The 14,648-nt window shown below is 40.6% G+C and overlaps 1 protein-coding gene across 1 annotated transcript in view; it reads left to right on the forward strand.

Annotated features, from left to right (window-relative positions):
* LOC140693517 (uncharacterized) overlaps window positions 1-14,648 on the forward strand; it is an 81,572-nt gene that overhangs the window by 13,879 nt on the left and 53,045 nt on the right. The window lies entirely within an intron of this gene.

Below are 14,648 nucleotides of genomic sequence, written 5' to 3' on the forward strand. Positions count from 1 at the left end.
GATGTCTTCTCAGGTGACTCCCTCACCGTGATTCCTGCCAATATCCGCCCCAGCCCTGCACGGTAGTCCTGCCGAAGCAAGCAAGCACTTTGCTCAGAAACGCACTGAATTTCCTTGCGCCTCTGTTTGTTGGCTTTTTTTTGAAAACACATTTTGCCCTTTGCTTAAATGCCATCCATGCTAGTCACCCCTTACACTCATTCTTCTGGACCTCGTCCATACATAGCTGCTGAATGGATGAACAGAATGTAGTATCTCCATGTATTGGAACATTATTCACACGTAAGAGTGAATAAAAAAGAAAAAAAAAAAGAGGAAAATGAAAAATGCCACCTGTTTTGGGAAGTCCACCCTGACTGTTCAACCCACACTTTTCCCTTTGAAACACAATCACTTATGCTCCACTCTACTCTTTTTGATAGTACTTACCACCTTCTAATAATCTTTAACGTTTCCAAAAAAAATAAAAAATAAAGAGATGCTGATGCCACTTCAAAATATACAAGCCTTGCTAACAGCATGTTAATTGAAAGGAAGCAGACACAAACGGCCAGATATTGTTGATTTCAGTGATCTGAAAAGCCCAGAAAAGGCACATGCAGAGGCAGAGAGCAGGTGATGGTTGGAAGGGGCTGGGTGGAGGGGGATTACGGAGTGAATGCTAGTGATAGGGGGATTCTTTTGGGCTGATGAAGTGTTCTGGAAATAGAAGGTGTTGAGGGCTGCACAACTGTGATTGTGCAGAAGACTGCTGAGCGCTGTGTCTGGGAGTGCCTGTTGTTGGGGCATCTTTATTTTGTTCACATCCTGCAATGTGAAGGGCCATCTTCTGCTGTGGTCATTCTACTCCTGTGAGTGGTGAGGGTCAGGACTTTGTAGAGTCCTGTTTCTTTTCTCCCTCTGGCTGAGTGTAGGCAAAAAAATTTAAGCCTGAGAAAGTGCTCCATCTACAGAAATGTCTTTCAGTTTTGCCTGGTGTAAAAATCTTGAGAGCTTTTAACCGTTGAGGCTAGTCTGTGGGGGTAAATAGCCTATGAAGCCTGGGTGAGCCCGGGAAGAGCCGCGCTTCCCTCCCAGACACGGGTGGGGATTTCACCCCCTTTCAGGCAGTGAAGGGCCCAGACCCGTGGGCAGACTTGACAATCGTGAATATTTACGTGTATCCGCTGCTTCATCTTGGATATTAATTTCAAGCTGAGTCAGTTTGTGACGGCAGCCTCATCCTACATCAGGAATTTATAGTATCTGCTCTTTGAGGTGAAGACCTGACAGACTTGATTATTTAACAGTCTGCTTTGAATTGATATCTCAGATTCCTTTGTCAAAAGCAAAACAGCAGAAATACAGACGTCCTTTAATTCCAATGTGGCCTGGAACGGGTTTAGTGTCTGTGCCTCAGTGGCCTTATCTGCGGGTGGGGAAGATGATAACAGTGCTTCCCTCAGAGGAGCTGGTGAGGGGAGAGTGAGAAGCACAAATGGAGGACTTACACGAGATGCTCATAAATGACCGAATTTAGTGCTCTCCGCCTGGTGAGGCCTTAGGGGTAGAGATGTCAGAACAGAGCAGTCCTAGCCGGAGCTCGATACGTGATGGTAGCTGTTATGATCAGTATCACCACTGTGGGTTATCAGGTAGTTTTAAGACTTGGTAATATGATTTCATGAATAATGTTAAAAGACTAGACATCTCAGATCCAGTTTACATAGTCCTCAAGATTTCTTCTGAGAATTGGATGGTTTCTTCCCTATCTTAAATCTGAGATGAGTCTCTAAAAATTTCCGTATTCCTCCATCCTTTTGCTTTAATTCTCTATTTCTTAAAAAACAAAGTTTTTAGATGGAGTTACTGGGGACTGAATTGAGGGCCTCATGCATGCTAAGCACATACTCTCCCAAATGAGGTATAATCTCTTCCCTGATTTTTTTTTTTAAATTTACATCTTAATTTTCAGAGGTTAGAGGCCTCTAATTATTTTTCTGGAGACTTGTCCATGAACCTGTAAATCTACAATTAATGGACAAAATTTGGTTTATTAAAAAAAATTCTATAGAATATTCTACAGTCCACCCAAAAGGAAATACTCATGGACTTAAAATGTTTCTCCTTTAAGGTGATTTCTCCTGTTTGGTCGAGCTTAATTTGTTAACAGCCAACCTCATCATCATAATGACCAAACTCGCTGTGAGTGGACGCCTAACTGAGGCTAAAATGCTTTGCTCATATTTTACTTCATAGCAAGTGTTTGATTGTAGGTATCAGTGTCTCCTTTTTTGTAGCTGAGGGATTGAGAGATGGGTCAGCTTGCCCCAAATGACACGCAGCTGGCGGTGGCTAGCTCGATGCTGGAATCCAGGCTGCACAGGATGAATTCTCAATTGCTCCTCTAATCAGCTTCCTGTTGAGTGTTTTCCCGAACTCCTGTGAGCCCATAAATGACCGATTTTAGCTATCTCAGCCTGATGAGGTCTTCAAAGGAGAGACACCAGTGAGAATGAGAGGCAGAGTGGCATAAATTAAAATTGTACATTTTCACAAATGTTTTATTCTCAGGTAATGACTGTAAAGGAAATAGTTTTTTAATTTAGTGCTTTGTGAGAACTAAAAACAAAACATTTAAAATAACTATTGTGCAAGAGAGAAGTGGTCTTTGAAAGTCCAACTGTTGCTAATGATGTTACTTGTTTTTTCTAGTGGTGCTTATTTACTGAAAAATTTCCAAACACTGAATTTGTTTTATGTAGTCTTAGTATGAAAGAAAACTTTGTCAGTGAGTATTGTAAGTAAAATCCTTACTCTTTTCTTTCCTGATGATGAATATCTTAGTTGTTTACATGGCTTAAGTATATTTCGTCATTTGTGAAATTTGAGTAATATGGTTTACCTTGTCTGACTGTGAGAGCTGGACGCCTTGTATACAAAGCACCGTAGAGGTGCTTAATAAAAATGTGCTTTCACAGTGACTGATAGTTTAGAAGTATCAACTCTGAATACTAAAAAGGGTAGCTTATTTCTGATGCATATTCAATATGTGTATATATGATATACATTAATATGGCTTAAAGTAACTAGGATTGTTTTTTTTAAGTGCAGTATGAAGCTTTAATGAAATCTGTGTCATTCTAGTGAGACAGGGACTACTTAAATTGCCTTAAGCAGACGACCTTGAAGATTATTTACACAGAATGTAAGCTCAGAATTCATGTTGCCGTGTAACCATCCATCAGACATTTAATTTCTCGGGATTCTGACCAGAACCATTAAGTTTAGAAAAATCCACATTGATTATTATCAGGGAATAAGCTTCTCTCTTTTGTGACTAAAGAAAATTTTGATTTTTTTCTGCACTCTTTTCAGGTTTTAAAATTTCAAAATTTTGATTTGACATGTCACTTTTTTAATAGAGGTAATAAAGCTCATGCTGTTTTAATATGTAAATAAATGTTTTTGTATTTCAATACCCTTCTATGATTTCCTGGCTCTTTGAGAAGTATTTTGCAAGATACTTAGATTACCTACTGTTGGAAAAATACAGACGTGACTTTTATGAATATAGGCGTAGTACAGTTCTGTTGGTTTTTACTACAGTGCAAGACATGAGACCTAGGAGAGCTTTGCTGCTGATTGCCAGGAGGACAGATCTCAGGTCTCAGTCTCCCCTCGTGTAAAATGAAGTGGCTGGACTGGATTCTTTCCTCTTCTAAGATGAGCTTCCATGAGCCTATGTCTTTTGTTTATATTTAGGAGTATTAGCAATATCAGATTAAATACTGAATACCCCTCCATCCCCCCGAAGCAAAGTGCAGTATATGCTACATAAGCTTCTAGTTATCTGATTCTCGTTTCTCATCTTACAGTCAATTTTTGTGTTGCATGTTTCCCGGCAACCTGGAAGGTCTTTTTAGCCATAGGTGGCGCTGTTGCAACTTTTTACAGTCTTAATTTTTCTGTTTGTAAAATAAGGCTTAAACAATGTGATTTTATTTTGATTCCTTTGCTTAATGCTTCAGAATAGCACAACGTCCATTATGTCTTTCTACCTGGAAAATTTTTTCTGCTTATATCATAGTTTTATTCTTTTATCTCGCTGTGAACATTTCAGACTTGCTGTGCAAACAATGGCAAAATCGGGCTTTTCTTCTAGTGTTAGAAACCAGTGAGCCGGGATATTATAAAACAGCTAGAAGCTGCCTCTGGAGCACCATAAAGCTGAAAGGTGTGTTGAGTTCCCTGAGTATTGACCCCGCCGCTGTGTGTTAATTGGTGGGAGTTGATTTGGTACATATATGATGGGGTGTAGTTTCTTGACTTGGGTTTGCCTGCACGTGCTGACACTGAACCATGTGATCCTGAGTCAGCTCGTTCTGAGTTTTCCCCTCGTCTGTGAGAAGGGGACACTCATATCTGCTTTGTAGAATTGTGAGAATTAGTAATTATGTAACATGTTTACCACAGTGGGTATGTCAAGAGAGCTCATAAACTTTAGCTGCTGTTTTGTGTGCAGCCATCATTTTATAGTCTTTGGTAATTACAAAGAAACAAGAAAATAAGAAAAGCTGATTTTATGATGAAAGATATTTGAGGACGTTCCATAATTCCTACACCCATAATTTAGCATCAGCAGAGTCAGAACTGTTACACAGTCGCCCTGGACCAACGTTAAGCCACAGAAATTTTTGTTACTTCATATATGTTGGGGCCTAAGGGGAACCAATACTTATACACATGTTGTCTCCAGCAGCCAACTGAGAGATGACACAAAAGAGTAGGCAGGCGATAAATGTCTTCTTTGTTACTGATGAAGCCACGTTCTCCATGAACTTCAGGGCTGTGGATAAATGAGTGTCATGATACTGTGTCCCAGAAGTAGAGACTCACCCTGTCCCAGGTATCTCTGGGCCACAGCAAGCCTTCCCTTGAGAGAATGAGCCCCATCATGCACAGGGCTGTTCTGCAATGGAGCTGAGCATCCAGGGTGCTTCCCTAGGGTAGTCAACACTGGAGGGAAAGGAAGGGTTTCACATGCCCTGCTTGTCTCCCCGGAATCACAACTCAATCTGTTAATGTGAGGAGGGCTAGCTGTGGGCCAGGGGTCAGGGCTGTGAAGGGAGTAGCACTCTGCATGGCCCAGAGGAGTGGGGAGGAGGTATCCCTTCCATCAGTTTAAACAGGTGGTGGGATGGAACAGAAGGGTTCATCCCATGAGTTTATAAAAGGAGAAATAAGAATTTCCTTTGGGTATTAGTCTAGCCAGGAAACACAGAAGATGATTAGGAAGGAGACTTGTAAACCACTGTAATATTAATTTGACATTTGTTGAGCACCCAAAATGTGCTACATTCTTTTCTGAGCGTTTTACAGAAATGAATCCTTCAATCTTCTCAACAAGCGAGTAAGGAAGGTTTGATTGTTATCCCAGTTTCACAGTGTGGAAATTGAGGCACACAGAGGGTAAGTTGACCAAGGTCACAGAACTAGTAAGTGGCAGAGCAAGTATTTTAACCCTGGCTGTATGGTATTGTGGCTCCCAGAATGGGCTTTGGGTGTTTAGATGTATCTGCATCCCTCGATTTCTGTACGTCTGTGCATCAATTAGCCCAGAAAGGACAGGGAAAGGAGAGTTACACAGGTGCTCACAGTCGTGTCTCGGCAACTGTCCACGAAGAGTGCACCGTGATTAGAATTAATTGTTTTCCAGGCAGCAGATCTGTTGGTATAACAGAAATTTAGTCCATTGAATTCATCTAGAAATCCTTCCTGCTCTGCTTCTGTCCACACTTGCCATGTGACTGCCTGCCCGTGTTTGGGCCGTGGAGGAGAACATATACTCATGGTTGAACTCTGATATTGCAGTCTGGTTCATAGTTTCACATCTTCTGTTACATTAATAAGTTAAATTTCTGGTTTTCTTGCATCAGTGTCTCATGAGTTTGGTTAATGTGAAACCAGTCCATGGGAGCCCAGGGGTTATGATGGTATAAATTTTTAGCACGTTGTGGCACTTCTAGCCATGCAGACATGACTGGGGGATGTACGCCTTTCTCACTGATTTCTCCCAACAGCAGGGTCCTCTCACGGATGTGAGGCTGGGAGCTCTCTGAGTAGCTCAGTCAGAGGCCAAGTCCACCAATCCGAAAATGATGAAGTACCTGGAAGTGGGTTTAATAAAAGTAAAGGGCTTCCAGGTAGTCCGATGGGCTGTTCAAGAAATTTGGTGAAAAGCTGTCCACTGTCTGTGGTTTAGCTGCTTCTTTGCTATTGAAAAGTCTGGAGTAGATGAAGGGATTTTAAAAAGCAGAAAGGAGTGATTTCAGGTGGTACATCCACACCGGTGAGAAGTGATGGATGACCGCCTGTGTGAGGCACAGACAGAGTCTTACAAACTTCATAAAACAGCTTCAAATGCTCTGCCATCTGAGTGCGCTTCATATGGGGTCCAGTTCATCACTGGTCACGCTGTGAGGGCAAGTAACTGACGATGGCAGAAAGGACACGGAGGCATCAAAAAGGTCTCACTCATGTTCCCTGTTTAAAGAATGTGGCACAGTGTATTATATTTGAGCTGGTTTTTCACTGAACAGTTTTTAGTGTTTTCTGGGACTCCCCAGTGCCCCAAGGTTCCATGCAGCTGGGTGTCCCCTCATTGCAGCTCCGTCAGCGCTTGCCCTGGGCTGATGTGGTGTCACGGGAAGCAGGACGGTCAGCGTCCCCGGCTCCTCTGAGCTCCGTCTCCTCATCTGCAGAGCCTGGTTTCCCATCCGTGTCTACTTAGTAGGGTTGCTGAGAATCACACGTGATGGTTATCAGGTGTGATTTCTGGTTGTCTCTGCGATTGGCAAATAGCCAATAATTGATAGAAACTCTTGTTTTTTTTATTGTAATTGTGTCTCCTAGATTGCAGTGGTTTTTAGTCTGCATTTTTTTATAACTTTACTCATTTTTAAATATGCCCTTATTTTATTTATTTTTTTTTTTGAGGTACTGGGGACTGAAGCCAGGACATTGTGCATGCTATGCAGGTGCTCTACAACTGAGTAATACCCACCCTCCTTTTCTGCACTTAAAAATAAATATTGCAATACACAAAATAGCTCTTAAACTCCATCATGGGACCTGGTCTCTGTATAGGCAAATGAACACGTATACTATTTCAATAAGAATAAATGCTGTTGAGACATAAGTTTCTGAATCTGTTAATGTGCTTAAAAACGATCATAGCTAGTGATAAACACGAGACTTAGATCAAGGACTTTTTAGGGTATGTTTTGCCATCATGGGAAATTACATTCTACCGAGAAGGCTAATTGGGTCTCTTTGATATTTGGATGGTTTAGCAGGTGATCAAGGCTTTCCAAAGCTGACAGTTTTGTATTTTAAACTAACTACAAAGTTATCTTCTAGAAGATGGAAATCCTAAGCTTGTGAATTTCCCAGTAATCCAGGGGGTATGTGTCTGTGTCTGTGTCTGTGTGAACGTTTGTGTGTGTGATTTCAGGAATGTAGAAATAAGTTCCATATAGACTTCTGATATCTTTCTCTTCCAGTTCAAGGTTTAAGCATATACTTACACAAATAAATTGATTTTCTTTTGTCATTTGGCATATTGGCGGGAATAAGAGGTTCTCATACTTGTTTCAGAAGGGTTGGGAAGCATGAGCTTAGAAAACGGGAGGAGAAAGAGGCAGAGAGACACTTCACACTTTGTGCAGTATATGAGAAACGGTAGCTTTTCTTTTCTCTTTTCTTCTAAAGCAAACTGGCTCTGAATTGTAACACACTATTACTCAGAATTGCTTTTCTAATCAGATACAAGTGCCTCAGATTTTTCAAGGCAACATGAATGATGAAATGTGTTTTAGCATTTATCTTTAAAAGTAGTTTTATTTCTCAAGTAAAAGACTATAGCCTGTTTCTTCCAGCGTCTCAAGAAATTCTCATTGATCTATGTACATGTTCTATGTGCTTATTTTCTTTTCTTTTTTTTTAAGTGCTTGTTTCATTGTGGTGTGAATCAATGTTTAAAATTTCTGGATTTTGATCTTTAGAAAATGCTGATATATCAGAACTGTTAAAAACCTGATTGTTCTTTGGTCCTTGTTTGGTGGGGCACCCTATTGATTACTCTTGTCTGTTAAAGAGAGAAATTCTTCCTCTAGCCTGCAGATCATTAAGTGTATGGTTTGCAGTATGCCTTTAAATTTCATTGAATGCATTGAACATGATTGTCCAGTGAATTTTGAGTTGACTCATAGTAATGACTTTGCTTTGATTCTGTGGCTTTTGCTCCTCTCCACAAGAGCTTGAATTCTCTGTTGCATTTTGTATACGTGTTCTTCACAGTGGAAGAAATTTTGCATTTTTTACAGAGGTGGTTTTTCCTAACACCTCTGAATGCCTTCTGTAATTGATACAACAAAAATCTGTTATTTCAATGCTTAATTATTTCATAAACTAGTTTTTGGCTTAATCAGAAACAATGACAGAGTGATAATAAAAAATAGGAAAACTTTCCTTCCTTTGAAGAATAGAAATCAGGTGGTCAGGCTCACCCATGCTTTGGGCCTGACACACTTAATCTCATGTCATTGTGTATCATGATTCGGAGATGGAGTTGCTTCAGGTTTATTGATTTTTGTTTTAACATTTGTGTTGAATTCTTTCTCCAGGCTTATGTATCCTGTTGGGTTTGTTGAAACTGTAGAAGGGAAACAAAAGCTTTTTTTGGTTTCCGGAGGCCTGAGTTGCTGATGATAAGGGTTGAGGGTGGGCTGAGGACCAGAGTGACACTCCCTCTGCTCCCAGCTGAAATTGATGAACAATGAAATCAATTAAGTGTATCGGTATTTGACCAATAGAAGTTAGCGAGCCCAAACTGGCTAGTTATGCCCAAAGAAAGTACTGAATTCACCTGCAGAATTAGGTGCTTTACCAAGAAGAAGCAGCTTAGAGCAATCAGAAAAATCAGTCCTATGATGAGATATAAAGTAAATATAATATCTTTTATTTCTGAAACTTTTCTACGTTAAGTTGTGTAGAGCTAAAATTAAGTTTCAAGCACCAGGAGTTAACAGTGTGGGTGGTTCTGTATGATCATTATTCAGGAATGTGCCTAGACTCTGCTAGAGTGGCTGAAGCTGGCAGGAAAAGACCCAGAGCCAGGATTTGTCACCTTAGGGTGTCCTCCATAATGGTTCCATGTGGGAGCCCATGATTGGGTTAACAAATTGTAACAGATCCCAGCCGCCTGTCAAATTTAAGAAGAAAACGTATGCTTAGTAACTGCTTTGCAAGCAAGTGCCTGTGCATCCTCACTCCTGTCTCCTTGCCTTAAAAAGCAGAGATAATGCTTTGCTTGCGTAGATGATGTTTTAGATAGCACTCTGCTCATCGCAAAGCAATGACCCAGGCCCACAGCTATAAAGGCTGGGCTTGTGTGCAGTTAGATACTCTATTATCCCCCAAGCAAGGACCTAGCTGGTCTGGTGGTCTGCTTTGTAATTCACATGTCTAAAGGATGTATCTTATTCCCCTCACCCCATGACTTACCTAAAGATACACTAAGCCTTTGTACTCATGGTGGATTCTACAATCTCTGTCTCATCCTTCTTTCCCCAAGTTCCTGCTTACTATCACACAACTGTTAATGACGTTTTCCTTTGATTATACACAATAAATATGGGATCATTTGAGAGGCTCGTGGAGTTGGGTCCCTACGCCCTCTCTCTTTCGTGACTTTTTCCACAGAGTCTTGAGTATTCATTCCCTGTACGTAAGACTTCTGCCAGCCAGAACCCACAGTTCCAGGTGAGAAGGATGCAGGCTTTATCTCTCCTACCCGAGGGAGAGAGAGTAGAAAATTGAGATCTGCTCTTCCGTGGTCCCTTCCTGCCCCAGGTCTGCTCCAGTTCACCTGCAGCCTTCTGGCCTCTGCTCACACTGCCTCTGTCCCAGGACTGACAGCAGCCTTTTCTTCCCTGGTAAACATTTCCTGTGCCTTTTAGAAGTTGGTCTCTTCTCTGCAATACAACCCTGGCAGATGTGATGGTGGTAAACGTGCTGGAGGGCAGTCACTTGGGGACTGCCAGGAGCCATGCTGATTCTCCTGAGTCTCTCATTCGGGGTTACAGAACTGTCGAGCAGCAGAGGAAGCCCTTTAACGTGAGGCCAGCTCAGCATTGCATCACTTTCATTTTATTTTTGAATTTTCAGTGGAGAAATTATTTGTAGCAAACTGTTCCAGATTTTTGGCTGCCTGCTTTCCTCACCACCATTTCCTTGTTGGCTCTGGTGCTTGTTGTAAGAACCAGGTTTCTTCTCTGGTTATTTCTAGCAGCTGGGCTTGCCGAATCCTTGATCTGCATTTGAAGCAGAATGCTTCTTCGTGATGTCAAGCTGATTTTCCTATTTCTGAATATTTCGTGTACACTCAGCAACTCTTTCAAGTGAAATGCTCTTGTCCAATTCTGTTAACCCATATTTGCCGATCTCCTGCTTTCATGCTGAGGGCAGTTTCTTCTTCCTGTAATAAAAGTTAGCAATTTGCATTTACTATTTGAAGGTTCTGGCCCTAGGTGCTTTTGTCCTTAACAGTTTTAATACAATTCACCCATTAAAATGTGCAGCGGTTTTTACTCAAAGCCCAGAATTGTGCATCGCAGTCAATCTTAGAATATTTTCATCCCCCAACAGGAAGCCCTGTATGCACAAGCAGTCATTCCCATCTTCCTCATCCTCCCCCAGCCCCAGGCAGCCACTGTTCTCTCTCTATGGATTTGCCTGTGCTGGACATTTCATGTAAAACAAGTTATTTCATGTAAATGGAACTGTCTATTGTGACTGACTTCTTTCACACTGAGTAACTTTTTCAATGTATTTCCAGGTTGTGGCCTGGGTCAGTACTCTATGCTTTGCTATTGCTGAATTATATTCTACTGTATATCTGGGCCCTACTGTTTACCCATTCATCAGGTGATAGTCGTTTGTGTTGTGTCTGCTTTTTGTTTGTGAAGAGTAATGGCGCCGTGAATACTCCTGTAGGAATTTTTATGTGGACATTTGTTTTCAGTTCTCTTACTTGTGTGACCAGAGAGCAGAAATGCTGGGTCATTCATAAACCAAATGTTCAACTCTCTGAGGACCTGCCAGGCTGTTTTCTAAAGTGGCCACCCTGTGTTACATCCTCAAAAGCAAGGGCTGCGCGCTCCGCTTCCTCTGTGTCTTCATTAGTGCTTGTTACACATTTTTTTTTATTATAACCTATTGTAGTAAGTGTGAAGCGGTTTCTCCTAGTGGTTTTGACTTGATTTCTTTTACAGCTAATGATATTGAACATCGTTTGATTGTGCTTATTGGCCATTTGTATATTTTCTTTGAAAAATACATTTTCAGATACTTTATACACATTTTAATTGAGTTCTCTTTTTCTTGTTGAGTTGTAGGAGTTTTTTCTTTTATTTGAAGATACAAATACTTAATCAGATAAATAATTTGAAAAAATTTTCTCCTCTCAGATGTTTTTTCACCTTCTGGATGGTGTCCTTTGAAGCAAATTTTTAACATTTGATGAACTCCAATTTATCACTGTTTTCTTTGTTCCTTGAGCTTTTGGGGTAATATTTAAAATCTGAGGTATTTTATTTAAACTTTTATATAAAAAATAACTTAATTCTTAAGACTGTTCTAGGAGATGGGTGCTGTGGCTGTCCCCAGTCTATGGATAGGAGACTGAGGTGCAGAAAATTTCACTGAAATATCAGTGTCACAGCTACCCAGTGCTGTGGGATTTCAGACCCTCATGTTTGTCCCCAGCATTTGTGATCTTCACCACCACGCTCCACTACTGCCTGGAATCATTAATGAAAAAGTTTTCCTTTTTTGATTTCTTGATTGTTTGTTTTCTCATTGGGGAACTCACCTCTTCATTTTCCTTGCAGAGATCTGTGTAGGTTTATTTTAGATCTCATGTACTTATTTATTACACAGGCTCCAGCGATGATTGTGCCTAGTTGATCTAATCAATTCATACTCAAGTCTTTCCTGCTCATGACACTAAAAAGAGAGTCATGATTTACATAATGCTCAAAGAAGAATGTACTTGAGTGATTTTATTTTTCTAACCAATCAAACAAATCAAATAAAAACCCGGTGTTGGAACAGATTATAAGCCCTGCAGAATAGGGTCACTGTCTTCCTTGTGTTTCATTTGATTTGTCACAGTGTCTGGATAGTGCCTTGCTGTCCAGCAGTTTTGTGAGTATACGGTGCTCGTGAATCATTGTAAGGAAAGAATTTTGACAACAGACTGTGTTGTTCATTTCACAAGGGAAAAGATCATATAGAAATACTGCTCAGATTTATTTTAAAATTAAGCTTGGTGTTTTGAGAAGGGTTCAAGAAACCATACAAAAATCTTTTTCACTAATTTTAAATCTATCTTAGACACATTATGCATACATGGCAGAGTAACTTATCAACTAGTTTTGACAAGAGGAGTGTATTATTGATTATCTATTTTAGTTGAAATATTCTACCTGGGATAAAGTAATCAGTGCCCATAAATGAACAAATATGTTTGTATTTCTATGCAACATGGGGGCAGACTTCATATGTTTTTATATAATATATATGACTGTGTGTTTTAATCTGTCTGTCAGTGTTTTTATAGTTTTTCATCAATGTTGTAACTTTAGAATTCTTCTATGGAAATCACCCCCAATTCTAGTGCAGTTTGTACTGTGTATCCTGTCTTATGCATGGGATTCCACTGTCCCCTCACTGAGGAATTTCCTCTCCTATTGAGTTAGTAGCAGAGTTAAAGGAACTGTGATTTCTAGGCCTTTGCTCTCCATGTGTTTGCAGTTGGCTGTCAATCAAGATTTTCTCTTTCTTGAGTTTTCATTGTTCAATTAGAATTTTGGAAATAACAATTAATATGTTGCAACACTCTCCCTAGAAACTTGATGTGTTTGTGCTTTTCCGTTTCCAATTTACAAAAAATGTAAATGCACTCTTGTTTTTAAATAGTCCTTTTTCACTAGATATTTGTTTACTTCTTTATAGTCAAAATATTTTTTTCCCAATGAATGAATAGGTTTGCATGTTTTAAAAGATACCTTACTTTTTAAATTTCTTATTCTAACAGGTATATTCGTTGTACAGAATTTAGAAAATAAGGATAAACACAATTATAACTTAAAAATGGCCTCTAATCTCACCTGGAGATACAGTTGTAAGGTTTGAAATTGAGAATTACAAGTCCTCTCAAACTGTTCTTCTATTTCAAGTACGGTTTGGTTACTGAGATCCTCGAATTCCCATATGAATTGTAGCAGCAGATAGTCAGTTTCTGCAGAGGAACCCACTGGGATTGTGATCGAGTCCACGTTGAATATATGGACCGCTCTGGGGAGCACTGCCATCCCAAGAATGCTGTCATTTGATTCAGGAATGTGCGTGGTGTGTCTGTCCAGGTATTTAGGTATTCTTTAATTTTTTTCAGCATTGCATAGAGTTTACATTGGATTATTTTACTATATATTTTGCCTTTATACTGAGGACAAGTGTGCAAGGTACCGGGATCAGAAGTGTATTGGAGCTCCGCAGCTTGCTGCCACCATGGACGCTGTGCTCTTGCTTCGCCCACTGTACAATGTTGCACAAAATAGGACCTAAGTAACTCTCTCTTGAAAGAATGATTATATGATTGCTGGATGATGCTTGAGAGTCCTTGTGATGATGTCTTTTTCCCAGAATTTCCCCTCTTCTTTACTATGCCCTTTCCCTTCCTTTCCTCCAGCCTGTGTTTCAGCCTGCCTGTGGCATTGATTTTCCTTGTCTGTGGACTCTTCCTTTCACTAGTTCGTGATAATGTTACATGTGAGATGTGGAAACTTGCTAGATGTCAAGAAAGAGGAAATCCATTGCATTCTAGTTTTTTTAGAGTGTGCTATTGTATTATCGATTGAAATGAAATCAGGCTGACCCATTGAGCCATCCCCTGAGCTCTTTTTGCCTTCCTACAGGTGATACTGCTCTCGTTGCTGCATGTGCCCTTCCCCCAGACTTGGTTTTGGGGTTGAGTAAGTCACCGTCACTGGAGCCCTCTCTTTAAATGATGAAGAGAACATTTGCTCTTTCTCCCTGTTTGGGGACTTGGATGAGATGAGGCAACAGATAAAGAATGGAGCCCCACCTCATTCTGACCCCCGCTCTTTCCGTTCCTTTCTCCAGGGGAAGAGTACAATTCAAAAATATAAAGATTGTGAACTAATGAGATAGACAAGACAACCGATCATTTATTAAATACCCTTTCATGCCAGAAACAAATGTATTATACACACAAAAAGCACATAAAATACGGTAGTACTGTGGTTACAAACATGGGTCCGAGTTCGAGTCCTGGTCTGGAGTGACAAGTCCTGTGAGATGGAGAATTGGTAGGTCGGCTTAGCCTCTCTTGGACTTGTTTTCTGTCCTGCAGAGATGGGGCTCGCTAGGCGTCCCTCCCCCGTAGAGGTGCTGAGGGGTGTAAAAGACACGTGTAGGCAGACCGAGCACAGCTGCTCTTTCCTCGTAAGTGCAGGATAGCATCGCTTTTGCGGTGATGGCTTTATGACTGCACCGTGTAGACTCTCAGTGCTCCAAAGGGA

This window comes from Vicugna pacos, unplaced genomic scaffold (genome assembly GCF_048564905.1).
Source record: "Vicugna pacos unplaced genomic scaffold, VicPac4 scaffold_19, whole genome shotgun sequence".
Classification (NCBI taxonomy): domain Eukaryota; kingdom Metazoa; phylum Chordata; class Mammalia; order Artiodactyla; family Camelidae; genus Vicugna; species Vicugna pacos.